The following is a 14,201-nucleotide window of genomic DNA, read 5'->3' as shown; positions in this document are numbered from 1 at the left end:
ATATCCACAGATCCAGTGGGTTCGAAATGGCCCACAAAGGGCCTCCAGCACCAATATAAGGCAGTAAGTGTTGACCCTGAAGAAAAGAAGATCCCATACCTGGAATCACCCCACAGGGTGCACCCTCCATTCCTTCACCAGGGAACAAGGGTGGCTCTTAGTGACAGAAAATGAGTGAGACAGCTTTAACAAGGGAAGGGAGCATGTGCACATGTCATCACAGGTCATATGCCTCAAAGGTGTAAATACAGGTGCCAGGACACATGGGGACGTGATATCCCATATTATACGTGTTGTACCGAGTGAATCGACTGAAAGGGAACATAGTTAGATAAGTGCTTCTAAATATTTCACAAAACATCATCACAGAACTATTGAAACCCTGCAATCCTACCAGAGCACTGAGGTCTACAAACCAGCGGCTCTCAGACATTCTTAGATCCAGGCTTAAAAGCAGAAGCAACAGAGGCTTTTCAGTAGCAGCTCCTAATATTTGGAACAATTTACCTTTATACATAAGAGCTGCCCAGACTCTCAACCATTTCAAAACACTTTTTAAAACCTACATAATAACAGTAATGAGGGCAAAAGATTTTCTTAGAAACATTTGAAAGATTTTTTATTGAGTCAGTTCTTGATTTTCTGGCTTGATAGTCTTATTTTTGCATTTTATTTTTGATCTTATATTGTTATTTGTATGATGTATGTATTTAGCAGGATTACCACCTGTAAAGCAAATTGCCTTCAACACAGCAACGTGACAAAGAAATAATCCCAGCGGTCCGTCAACACACTCACATGTCGTGCTTGGTGCCATCTAGGAGTAAATGTCAGAAATACAATTAAAACTGAGGTCAACTAGACACAAATGAGTTCTGTCATTTATTAATCTAGAAGATTCAAGTTTCTGACTTTTACACTGGGAGTCTCACTCTAAAAGAGTCTTCATCAATGACATAATAGAATTTATTCTGTATGCACATACTGGGCTTGCCTGGCTAATGGCTGTTTGCCTTAGGACATTTATGAGGCAGAAAGAAGGGAGTGGATAAAGGGGAAAGAGGGAGGGATGGAGAGAGAGTTGCACTGAAAGGAGTCCTGGCTGCTGCTTGTGCTGCTGTACTGCACAAGCAGCTGATCTCTGCACATAGATGTCTGACAGTAACATGTTCAACGGGGACTCGAATCTTGTGAAAGATGAGAATCTGAGCAGATAGGAGGACGGAGACACTCAAGAGTGAGAAGTTTGACCTGGTTTGGGGATGAACAGCTGCCAAGTGTTGGGTAAGAACATGGATTAAATGTCTCTGTCTACTGGTTTATTATCACAAGACGTTGTTCATTCAGAATGTTTATAAAAGTGATGAAAACTTTCTGCTCAAAACTGAGTACTTCTACCCACACGTGTTTTCTAAGCTTGTATAGTCAGATTGCATTGCAGTGCAATAATGCAATGAAAAGAAGTTACATGTCTAAAATGTCTGGTGTTTGTTTCACATGCATCTATTTCTGACATCAGAAACACTTTAGTAGCTGTCAGTCAAAGTGGATGAAAACCTTTATTTTCAGTAAAGGATTTTTTTTTTTTTTGGTGCAAAGTCTGCCTCGCTCTACATGTTTACAAGAAGATCAAATGAATGAAAAGAGCTTTTTTAGATCTTCATAGTAAATAAACATCTCTTAGGGAGCGCTATGCAGCAGGAGCTTTTAAATAACGCATATTACTAATGCGACTTAGAAGGACTGCGTTTATCTGTGTTTGGATGTGTTTGCATGCACAACACAGCTGTGTGTGTAAACAGTTGTCCACTTCTTTAAAGACAGCGTTTTTACTAATGCTGACATCATTGCTGCAGACTGGAGATGGCGGGCGGGGTTTCTCTCTCCCAGGACCTCACATTGGCTCTGTGGCCAGTTCATTACCCTCAAAATCAAAAACATACTACTCTTACAAGAAGGAGGAGAGCAGCCTGCGTGTATGTGTGGTGTCTCCTTCCTGTTTAGCTCATCATGTAGTATGCACCTAATTTGTCTAATGTGCTTGCATGGTGCACTGACAGACAAACCAAATGTGTAAAGGCAAAGAAAAACATGCCGTAATAAAAAATTTTGAAAAGGCAGACAAGGGGATTATCCTTCTTTGTAGACCTGACACATATGTTCCAACAACACGTTCTCACTCCCAACTCGTCAAACGTGTGACGCATGCTCAGGCTCCCTCTGCTGCACTTATGGACGCGCAGGGTACCCCCCTCGCGTCGGGAATTGACGTGAAGGGTCCTCCGATTGAAGAGATTACCGCGGAAGAGCCTGTTGTCCGTATATTTATATATTTCCGAAATCACATTGTAGTGACGTATACAGAACACAATAAATTATATAATGTAAACAACTACCTGAAAAACAGGTAGAACGATACTTTTGTATCGTTTATTGCATTTACGGAGGGAGTGATGTATGCTGGGTAATGGCACAGCTAGCTACTGGGTGACTTTATTCACCCGCTTCGGCTGTTATCAGTCCATACAATGGGCGTTATTAGCACAAATCAGTCCCATAGATATGGGCCATCTCCTGCTAGATTGTTCAGAAGGTTGTTCTCATCCATCCAGATGGAGGATCACTAACAGGAGCGTGGAAGACTCCAGAATCCACTCTGGCTGGAATCCGGTGGATATGCAGTGTTTACAGGTAAGACCATTTAAACGGACAGCATTTATAGAATGACTATTAAAAGTCAGCGAGTGTCAGTAATGTTAATGTGGTTATCTTAGTAATACACAGAGTGCTAATATAACAGCTTTAAGATGCATTTGTAGATATTATTACGCGTTTTACCGTCTTTATGGTGCTAGCTTAAAGTTACGGTGTAAACGTTAGCTTATATTGGAGTAAAGCTGTTACTGGTTAAACGATGTTAGCACAGAAATATTAGCTTCTGTCATGACTGATGAAGTTACTAGTTAATAAAGTTTTCAGTAAAGTGTTTAATCGCAGCCACAGATTGACAGCAAATATCTCGATTAGCTTCAGTGCATCTATAATAAATATGTGCAAGTTTCAGTGCTTCGTTTAAACTGTATGATACTTATACTGACCCAGGGTCAGTGTAAAATACAATCCTAGCTGTGTGAACAAAGCCTGGCTCCTTTAATCCTGCATGACAAACCTCAGGATGCAGGTTATTATTACTCTTTCCTGCTGGCACACCTGTCACACCTGAGAGTCAGCTAGAAACTTACAGTGACGTGGACATCATGCAAAGACTGCCAGACTCTGTAATACTGCAAATGATCAGTGACTCAGGTTATCACTAAACTTTAAACGGCACCTCTGTGTCTCTGTGTGCTGAACATTTAGGATTGAGTCAGGCTGCATCAGCTGAAGCTGTTATTTGTATATATCAGTATTTTTTATTCAGGTGTGTGGAAAATACGTAAGACTGCAGTGAAGCCATGCACCAGATTAATCCCTGGCCAAAGGTATCGTACTTAAATCAGACTACTGATCCAGCCACATCAGCCTTTTGTGAGGTCTGTTTAAAGTAGACTAAAAGTGAACTGCAGGTTCCTGAGAGGTGGACTGTGAGCACAGAAACACATGTTCATACATACAGCTGCAGCAAACTTACATTAATTTTACATAGATTTGTTACTCTGATGTCTGTCTCTGTGTTAGTCCTCTGACAGACTGGTGACCTGTCCAGGTGTGCTCTACCTGTGACTACTGGGACAGGCTCTAGCTCCTGTAAAAGAAATTTTCTGTTATTCTCATTTAAAGTATTTAAGTGCTTATGCATATGCTTAGTTGTGACACTGTTACTGTTCAGTGAATGTTTCTAAAACTAGATGAACTTACTTCAGCGTCAGCAGTTTGAGAAAACAACTCCCTTTACAGGTGCTGATAAGGCCAAGGGCACAAAACAGCACAACCATTGATGCGTTAGGTTTCATAGCGAGACACGTGAAGTGTGGTAGGATCAGTTTAACTTCCTCCCTCTTCCTTGGAATGCATAAAGGAGGAGGAGCACGACCTCTGTGGCAGCGCTGACATGACTGAACTGTGATGTTTGATGTGTGTTGGCGCAGTAATAAATAGCTTGATCACAGCTCTTTCTGTGTTGCAGACTTTATTTAAAAAATTCCACGACCCCCCCCACCCTCCCACTGTGAAGTGAACCTGAATTGAATATTCAGAAGACATTTGTTTAAATAGTTCTACAAATCTGACTTCCGGCTAGACCATGAGAGGGTGAGGACGCGTATACCAGCAGCTCCTGCACTTGATCTTACGAAATTACGATAATTATCAAAGTAATACATCTTCCTCCCGCAAAGTAATACAGGGATTGTGAAGAGTGCACTCCTCTCCAAATGCCTCCAAAAAAACTAAACCCGAAGTTAGTGGCGACAGAAACGACTGAATTTGATGTGGCCCCGACTGAAAATGACGGTGCCAAAGCTGGCACGCCAGCTAACTCCGCACTCGAGGAATATACACAAGGTAACAAACAAGTACTCACTGCGATCGCTTCCTTGGATACTAAGATAACTCAAATGAAAACAGACATCTGCGACACCCTACGCGGGGAAATCGCAATGCTGAGGGCTGAAAATGACGAGGCCATCACAGCTTTAAAAACGGTAATGGAAAATCATAATGCACAGCTGAAAGATCTATCAGAATCAGCGACAATCACCTCTAACTCCGTGGCGAAATTAGAAGAAAAAGTTAAACAACTCTCTAACAAAGTGGAACAACTGTCCGAAAAATGCATTGATCTGGAAGGGTGCTCAAAGAGGAGCGTTTACTCCAGCAAGAAACCTGCTTCGAGACCAACCCGGAGTCAAATATGGACTTCTATACCCTGCTAAACTTAAGGTGACATACAATGGTACGGAACTGGTTTTTATAGATCCCAACGAAGCACTCTGCTACGCACAAGAAAAATTCGGATCTCAATAAGGACGGCATAAGGTAGACAAACCAGAGCTTCACACCTGGTCCAGAGACACGTATTTACTTTGATATAAAAAACTATTACTTGCCCAGGAGCTATGTTGGACAAAGGAAGTTTTGAGATAGAGTATTTTGGTAAGCTTAGTTTTTGTTATAGCATCCCCTTAGATTTTTCTTTTCTTCTTTTTTTTCTTTTTGGGATACACGGAAGAGGATGCATTGCTTACGTCTTTGTTTTTTTTTTCTCTTTGTTACGGTTTCACATGGGTAGGGGGGTGGGGGGGTGAGGGTTGGGACCCGTATCTCGACTGCATAAATATGGAAAACACGAGAACTAAGCCGCCTTAAATTATACAAATGCAAGATAACGGAAAGGTAAAAAATATGGACTTAACTTTTTGTACTTGGAATGTGAAAGGTGTAAATGAACCTGTTAAAAGAGGTAAAGTGTTATCATACTTGAAATCTCTCAACGTGGATATTATTTTTTTACAAGAAACCCATTTGAAAAATGTGGCTCACAACAAACTTAAATGTAGATGGATAAATCAGGTATACTACTCCACACTTTCAGCCAAAACTAGAGGGGTAGCTATATTAATTAAGAAAGATACCCCGTTCAAGCATAACTCCACTATAGCTGATAAGAATGGGAGATATGTATTAGTGACTGGGGAGCTGCATACTACTCCGATCACTTTACTAAATATATATGGGCCCAATCATGACGATCCAGAATTCTACAGAAAGGTCTTCAGCTTAATTCCGGATATACCCAATAGTAATTTAATAATTGGAGGGGATTTTAACCTAGTATTAGACCCATACTTGGATAAATCCCTGTCCAAAAAAACCACACCGTGTAAAGGCAGTAATTTTATTAAAACATACATGAGGAATATGAATATCTGTGATGCGTGGAGAACTTTAAATCCATCAGGTAGAGAGTATTCTTTCCATTCCCACGTACACAACAGTTATTCAAGGATTGATTATTTTTTGGTGGATGGAAAAATGCTCCCCCTAATTCGAAATGTAACCTATCATAATATTATTATTTCTGATCACTGTCCCGTTACTTGCTCCTTTGTATTTAATAACCCCACTAAAACATACAGAAACTGGAGATTTGACCCACAATTACTGAACGACTTAAAATTCAAACAATATATAAACTCTCAGATGTCCTTATTCTTTGATACAAACGATAATGCCGAGACCTCTCCAGATATACTGTGGGAAACGTTTAAAGCTTATATTAGGGGGTTTATAATTTCATATCAAGCGTCACGGAATAAAAGGAATAAACTAGAACAACTAAATTTAGAAAAAAGAATCCACGACCTGGACGTCAACAATGCAATGGCTCCCTCTTTAGATAAGTATAACACCATTTGTGCACTAAAATATAAATTAAATCAAATATTAACTAGTAATATTAATAGAACTTTCACTTTTGTGAGACAGAACTATTTTGAATTTGGGGATAAACCTCATAAGTTGCTAGCCAGACAACTAAAGAAATTAGAAAATGACAGAGCGATTCATAAAATTAGAGCAAGTAATGGAAATCTGGTCACATCACACAAAGATATTAACGATAACTTTAGACAGTTCTACGATTCCCTTTTATACTTCTCATCCCACTGCAGGGCCTAATGATATGCAGGAGTTCTTAGATAAATGTGATCTTCCTGTGTTAGACCAGACAAATGCCAATATTTTGAATGCTAAGATCACAATTGAAGAAATCACTAAATCTATCGGATTACTAAAAAATAACAAGAGCCCAGGCCCAGATGGGTTAGGGAACGAGTTCTATAAATACTTCAAGATCAAACTAAGTCCATACCTATTTAAATTATATAACCACGCATATAAAATGAGCACTTTACCTCCAACATTGAATGAAGCAACTATTATAGTACTTCCAAAAAAAGGTAAAGCGTTGGAGGAAGTGGGATCATATAGACCTATCTCTTTATTAAATACAGATCAAAAAATTCTGGCTAAAATACTAGCGAGCAGACTTAATACAGTAATAGATAAACTGGTGCATCCAGATCAAACAGGTTTCATACCAAACAGGAGTTCTTTTAATAACCTCCGACGTCTATTTAATATAATCTATTCCCCCAAGGTGCAACAGGACCTACTTATACTTAGCTTGGATGCCGAAAAGGCATTTGATCATGTGGAATGGCCCTACCTTTTCGCAGTCCTAGAAAAATTTCAACTGGGACAAGATTTCATTTCTTGGATAAAACTACTTTATAAAAACCCTACAGCCAGAATTCTTACAAATCAGACATTATCAACTCAGTTTAAACTCAGCAGAGGTACAAGACAAGGATGTGCTCTTAGCCCATTATTATTTGCTCTGGCTCTGGAACCCTTAGCACAGACAATTCGCACCCATATGGATATACACGGCTATGACACAACATACACTTCTAATACTATATCGCTCTATGCTGATGACATATTATTATATATAACAAAACCATTAACATCCCTCCCAGCAATACTCTCCGTTATTGATAAATTCAGTACTTTCGCAGGCTACAAGATCAACTGGGGAAAAAGTGAAATACTGCCCATTAAATTAGAAAATAAACAATGGCTTACATCTCTCCCATTTAAAATAACCTATGAAAAAATTACCTACTTGGGCATCACAATAACAAAAAGATACAGTTCTCTAATGAAAGAGAACTTTCTTCCCCTACTGGAGAAACTTAAAAATAACATCCAGTACTGGAGGACGCTCCCTATTTCTCTAATAGGGAGAGTGAACTCAATAAGAATGGTATTCCTCCCGCAGTATTTGTATCTGGTCCAAAACATCCCAATTTTCTTGCCCAAATCTTTTTTCAAAAAGATGGACGCCATCATTATGCCATTTATATGGAATTATAAAACACATAGAATAAAAAAAGACCACCTATGCAAACACAGATCACTTGGTGGACTGACACTACCTAATTTCATGTATTATTACTGGGCATCAAATTTAAGAACAATTTCCCTTCTACTGGATGATACAGCAATACTCCCTAATGGCCTACAGATGGAGCGGGAGGATTGCCTTCCTCACTGTGTTGGTGGAATAATACTCTCTCTCCTATCCTTTTGACAAACTCATATTACAATTCGAATCCAGTGATTCATAATACCGTACAAATTTGGAGACAAATAATTAAACATTTCAAATTGAAAAAATTATCAATGTGTACATCCATTACAGCTAACCCCTCCTTCCTTCCATCATGTGTAGACGGAGCTTTCAACATATGGCAGGAATTAGGAATTTGTAAATTAAAAGATTTATACTTAAATGACACCTTCATGTCATTTCAACAACTAAAAGATAGATTTGGATTGCCTCATAGTCATTTTTTCAGATATCTTCAACTAAGAAATTATATCCGTACATATCTGCCACAATTCGAAAATATAACGTCCGATTTTTTGGACAGATGTCTTAGTGATGGAAGGGGGTTTGAACAGAGAATTTCAATATTGTATAACTCATTACAGGAGATGAGTACACCTTCAACTACCTCAATCAAAGAGGAGTGGGAAAAGGATTTTGGGACCCTCCTATCAGAAGATTTTTGGCAAGAGGCCTTACGTAATGTAAATACGCCTTTTATTAATTCCCGTCACTGTTTAATTCAGTACAAAATTATACACAGATTACACTATTCAAGGGAAAAACTTCACAAAATATACCCAGACTGCTCCCCCCTTTGTGAAAAACGCAAGATACATTATGGAAATCTGTTACACTGTTTTGCAATATGTCCAAAGCTTCAGGGTTTTTGGTATGACATTTTTACCTATATGTCTAATATCTTTAAAAGTAAGATTGAACCAAATCCGACAGCAATCATCTTTGGGATTTCCAAAGAAACACAAAATCTACAACACTCTCAAAAAAGGTTTATGTCATATGCACTGATTATTGCAAAGAAATTGATCCTGCAGCTTTGGAAAGGCAACGAGACCCCTGTATTAAAAATGTGGCTTACAGAACTTATAAACACTCTCCACCTTGAAAAAATAAGATATAGTATGAATGACAATGTAAAAGATTTTGAATTAATTTGGCATCCTTTACTTATATACCTTGGGAAAATATAAATTTTTGTTTCCTTTTTTCTCTTTTCTTTTACTGGCAGCCGGGGGATCGGGACCCATTACGGGTGACTGTGGGTTTTTTTTGTTTTTTTGTTTTTTTTCTTCTTTGTTTGTTTGTTCTGTTGTTGCTGTTGATGTTTATTATTTGCCTTGTTAGTTTAGAGAAAAAAAGGAGCATAAGTTATGTTATGTGAATTTACAATAACTATAATTATACTTGCTCTCAATAAAAGATATTTGAAACAAATAGTTCTACAAATCTGAGCTGTTGGTGTGTCCTTGGATTGTGTGGTAATAATATTAGAGCCTGCAAGCTTTCTTACTGAATCTCTACTATGAGTCATGTTACCTGAGATTAATTCTATGTTTACCTGTCAGCCTGGACGAATGTGCTGTGTGAAGGAAATTAAATTAAATCAGATCTGAACTGCGTACATTTAAGGAACCTGTTCATATTTAATATGAACCAGTGATTTTTTTGATTGCTGATTCCAAGAGAGTCTTTGTGGAAATCCTGTTTGGCTTTTTGTTATTTTAATTCTCTTCTCTGTTTTCCAGAACAGTTCTCCACAGTCACTGTCCACATGGGTCAGTGGCGCCAAGAAGCACTCTGCTAATGTGGGACTCTGACCAGCAACATCCAGCAGGACCCAGACAGCGTTTTCTATCTCCCAGCTGGAGGTTTTGTTTGTCTGTAACTGGAGAGTCAGATTTTTGTTGAGCTTCACACTTGCAGAGGTAAGTCAGTTTGCAGAGATCCCTCCCACCCTGGCTTTCTTATCTGAAACAGTAATATTTCAGTGACTGCTGCTTATACCACAGGTTAATACACGCTACCGATCCCTGATAGGAGAATCATCAATTTTGGCAACAAAGAAGCCTGGTGGATGTTTGTTTACAGTCTGATGGTGGGACATCATGCTCTGCATCTTCAAAGTTTGCCTCCTCATTATTATTCATACCCAGTAATGTGAAGTATGCTCATATCTACTATAACTGAACCAACCTGGTGCTCTTCATTTATGGAGGCTGTTGAGTCTGAATGTTGGATGTTGTGTATCTCGTGTTCTCTGGGCTTTGTTGTCCTCAGTCTTTTCGCAGGATCAGAAAACAAAACCAGGAGGCGCGTAAATGTTGCTTCTCCATGATGTTTCTTCAAATGTTTCTTCTGGATGATGATAAGACTGTGACACGGGATGCACCTTTGGTCTTGTGATGAAGCAAAGCTCAGGAAGAAGTGGGATTAAATGGTACCCACATGTGTGCTGCTGAGAAGGATGTACAGGGGCACCTGCAGCCAAATCCAAGCCTCAGGTTAGTTGTAGTTGCAGAATGCTATAGACTGAGACAGCTGAGGCATCAAATGTTTGATTAAACGGATGAAAAAGAGAAGTTTCTTCCCTATAATTATCACTTCTTAAAATCTGTAGCAACTTCAAGTCTGTCAGCGTGCGGAGCATGCTCAGAATGTGACAATATATTTTTGTTCAATATTTAATTTCTTTCAGTTGCAATTGGTAAATGAAAAAAAATATTTTCTTATAATTTAGCAAACTAATTTATCAAAAAAAAAATATATACATATATCTGTATTAGTTTTAATAAATTAATTTGACACCTGTATGGAAAATACCATATTGTATTCATACAGAATCAGTTTGGTATCATTGTTGGTCTGCTCACTGATTGTTGAAGCTAAGAGCTGCTTTGATCTGTTTAGATCTAAAGTATCCAAAGTTGAGCTCTGATGTTTCTTCACCCCTGTGTGTGATATGTGATTCCTACATGCTGGCAGAGCAGAGCAGCAGTTTGTGCTCACAGATGGTGACGGTGTGGAGAGACGGTGGTGTTTCCTCAGAAGAACCAGCAGAGTCACAAAGGACACCAGTCCATCTCACCACCTTGACTTGCTGACTGATGCTCGTCTGCACTGCACAGAGGAAATCAGCTGACCGAGGTTTGTCCAGTGACGTGTTATGAATGTATATTTGTTTTATGCTTACAGATATGTTTTTCTTGACAGAGGCTCTGCAGAGGTTAGACAAAGCAGAGAGAACATGTGCTTTACATTTTACTGTGATTTATTGAGATATTTGTTGCCTGATGTTCAGCAGGAATGGAGAAATAGAATCAAAGGGAGATGTTTTTGATGTTTTTGTAATGATGTAAATCTTCAATATTATTTATTTTCTTGGTTATATTAGGAGTGTTTCTGAGTGAGGGGGAGAGGAGTCATCATCCAGGTAAAGTGACGTGGATCAGTGGACACACTTGTCTCCCCTTTAAAGGAGACGATCCAAGTCATCCTTAAATGTTAGTGCTTTCAAATACACAAACATTTTTAAAGGACAGAAATGAACATCCAACTTTGACTGTAACACAAAATAAATCTTTGCATGTGTGTTTTCAAACTCTCAGATGGGCAGCATATCAGTCTTGGACTGTCTAACCTGCCGGAGCAGCACTGAATGACCACCACACACGAGCATGTTCCTGCAACATTCAGCATCTGATCCTTCATCTGTGTGCTTCTGCTTTTGGTAAGTAGAGTTACCCAACTCCAGTAACTCTAAACACATGCCATCCATTTCTAACGGCCTGGTTACTTCCTGTCAGTTACTTTAGAAACCATGTGGTCACCTGACCTAACACTGTTTCTTCTTCTTCCCCTTAATGTTCAAGTGTCACATGTCAAACAGCTGGAGAGGAAACTACACCAGTGTACTGGGATGTTTCACCAACACACCAGATGCTGTTCCTTCATGGTGACATCACCAGAGACAGCCCCGCCCACCTCAGGACCTCGCCATTGATCATGATGATTATAATGATGACAGCGAGCGGAACTAAGACTGTAAAAATCCACGACCAGAATGTTTCTTTCTAATTATGAATGAATACTGAGAGCCTCTTTCTGTGTTTTGTCTGTTTTGGGGTTGTTTTTTTTACCTCATTTGTTACTAACAAAGTTCACAAACTCACACAGTTTACATTCTGCATGTTTCCATCTTTACCAGCCACACTCCAACTGCATTTAAGAAAATAATCCTTAGAAATCGTCGTTTTTCTCTTTTGTAATTGATGATAATTCAGTGAATATACTGCGCTGCTTCCTTTTATTGCGTCACACATTGCTTTAAGTTTTTCAGTGTCCAGTTATTTTTTACTGCTGTTTGAATTCTCTGTATGTTTGACCCTGTAGACCATAGGTGTCAAACTCTGGCCCGCGGGCCAAATTTGGCCCGCAGCCTAATTACATTTGGCCCGCGAAGCCATACCAAATTACTATTAGAGCAGGCCTACTGGTATTATACAGCTAATATATATATTGTTTAGTATTAGGCTTTGCTTGTTCCATATTCAGTTTTTCAGCAAAACTTGTTTGAGTCCATAACAAAAGATTCATTCTTATATCTGGAGGAAGATTTTTTTTCAATAAATATTAATGTTAGCCCGCGACTTTGTTCCAGTTTTGAATTTTGGCCCACTGTGTATTTGAGTTTGACACCCCTGCTGTAGACTGTTTGATGGACTGCTTGTCTTCCTGTTTGTAACCGCCGCCTGTTTTTTAATAAAGATTTGGATTTCTGACTTCAACACAGGCTCTGCGTGTCCTCCCTTTGTGTCCTCTTCCTCTGTGAATGTGTTGCATGTGTCACAGATTCATTTTATTAACAGCTTTCCCACAGTGAGTTGCATCAGCATTCATTCACAACACATTGCAGAAGGATTCAGATTAATACAGTGATCTTACAGTCAGAATGATCCTGACAGAGTGCCACTGTAAACTATCTTTCATCAGGTAAATTTTAAAGTTCAGTATTTCAAAGCAGGAGTTATGAAGACTCATGCTGGCATTAGGACTAACAATATGTACTTACAAAGTCAAAGTTTTTTAATTATGCTAGAATATTGGAAGATAATCAACTTTTAGTGTTTTCCGCATATTAATTATTCTGAAATAGAGACGGTGACCCTAACTGTACAGAAGCACTAAACAACTGACAATCTAACAGACATCATTGGCCTGAGTCATGCACAGGGAGTCTGATCCTTTGCTGTGAGAGTCTGACAAGCATGTTTCTGGTCAGTTTGGAAGAAATAATATCACAATGTTGATCTTTCTTTCAATATTCCTTCTCTTTTACAACATAAACTGTGATCAAAGCTACTTATGTTCACAGCATGTAATAATACTGACAGTCCAGGGCATTGTGGTCTGTTGAGCTAGGGTTAGGGTTAGCAATTCAGACATATGTAATCAATATTAAACGTCTCTGACGTGGGCCACTGTCCGCAGTGTTGGGAAATCCATACCAGGCTGGAACGAGTCAAGGTAGGTGAGCATCCACGAGAAGACACAGCAGATGCATCCTACTAATACTGACAGGACCAGGAGGCTCCAGAAACCGAGCATCTTCTCTTCAGTGCCATCCTCTCCTGTCACCCTCTCTGCCCGCAGCTCTTTGAGTATGGGGTAGATAAGGGTGCAGAGAAACCCTTATTACTAATTTGTATTATAATTCAATTTTCATGAAATATTCATATTCAGTATCGGTCCTTTTATATTATAACCACGTATCCACCCAGGCTCATGGTGGGGCAGGGCTCTGTCCTGGGATGCTTGAGTACAAGGTAACGTACACCCTGACCAGGTATCCAGTCTGTCAGAATTGTTTTCAATATTTGGTTCAAAAACATGAGTGACAACAGAAATCCAACTAGGATTCTTGCATATGATGAATGAAGTCTGTCTTTGACTGTATTGTCCAGCTGATCCATCAAACCCCCAGCAGGTGAACCTTATTCATGACATAACACGGCAACAATGTAAAAAATGAAACAGCAACAGTCTAAATGTAAAGTGCATTCTAAACTCCTCTTCAATAAATCATATGCAAAGAGTCATTCAGGACTGTAAAACGTGAACTACAGAACCCAGAGTCTTCATCATTAAATCTCTGGTTGCTTCATTTTTCTATCCTATATCAGATACTTTAGGTTAGGTTAGGTAAACTTGCATTCTCATGGTGAGGCAAAGTGTGTGCGTGTCATGAACGGCTATAAAAGGCCTATAATTACAGAACAAAGCGGGGTTT

The 14,201-nt window shown here is 39.1% G+C and overlaps 1 long non-coding RNA gene across 7 annotated transcripts; it reads left to right on the top strand.

Annotated features, from left to right (window-relative positions):
* Window positions 1–1,045: 1,045 nt before the first annotated feature.
* On the top strand, window positions 1,046–12,699 carry LOC113019161 (uncharacterized). 7 transcript variants are annotated; one of them, XR_013905221.1, is made up of 9 exons: window positions 1,046–1,284; window positions 2,613–2,691; window positions 8,500–8,598; window positions 9,666–9,840; window positions 9,925–10,416; window positions 10,898–11,059; window positions 11,307–11,415; window positions 11,521–11,642; window positions 11,785–12,699. It is a non-coding gene; the product is annotated as an uncharacterized LOC113019161 (long non-coding RNA). The 7 variants fall into 7 exon arrangements; XR_013905220.1 differs by having other exon boundaries at window positions 9,661–9,840; XR_013905218.1 differs by lacking the exon at window positions 8,500–8,598 and having other exon boundaries at window positions 1,050–1,284; window positions 9,661–9,840; window positions 9,925–10,077; window positions 10,193–10,416.
* Window positions 12,700–14,201: the final 1,502 nt, after the last annotated feature.

Source organism: Astatotilapia calliptera, chromosome 23 (genome assembly GCF_964374335.1).
Source record: "Astatotilapia calliptera chromosome 23, fAstCal68.1, whole genome shotgun sequence".
NCBI classification, from domain to species: domain Eukaryota; kingdom Metazoa; phylum Chordata; class Actinopteri; order Cichliformes; family Cichlidae; genus Astatotilapia; species Astatotilapia calliptera.
This window is presented reverse-complemented; position numbering and strand designations above follow the sequence as displayed.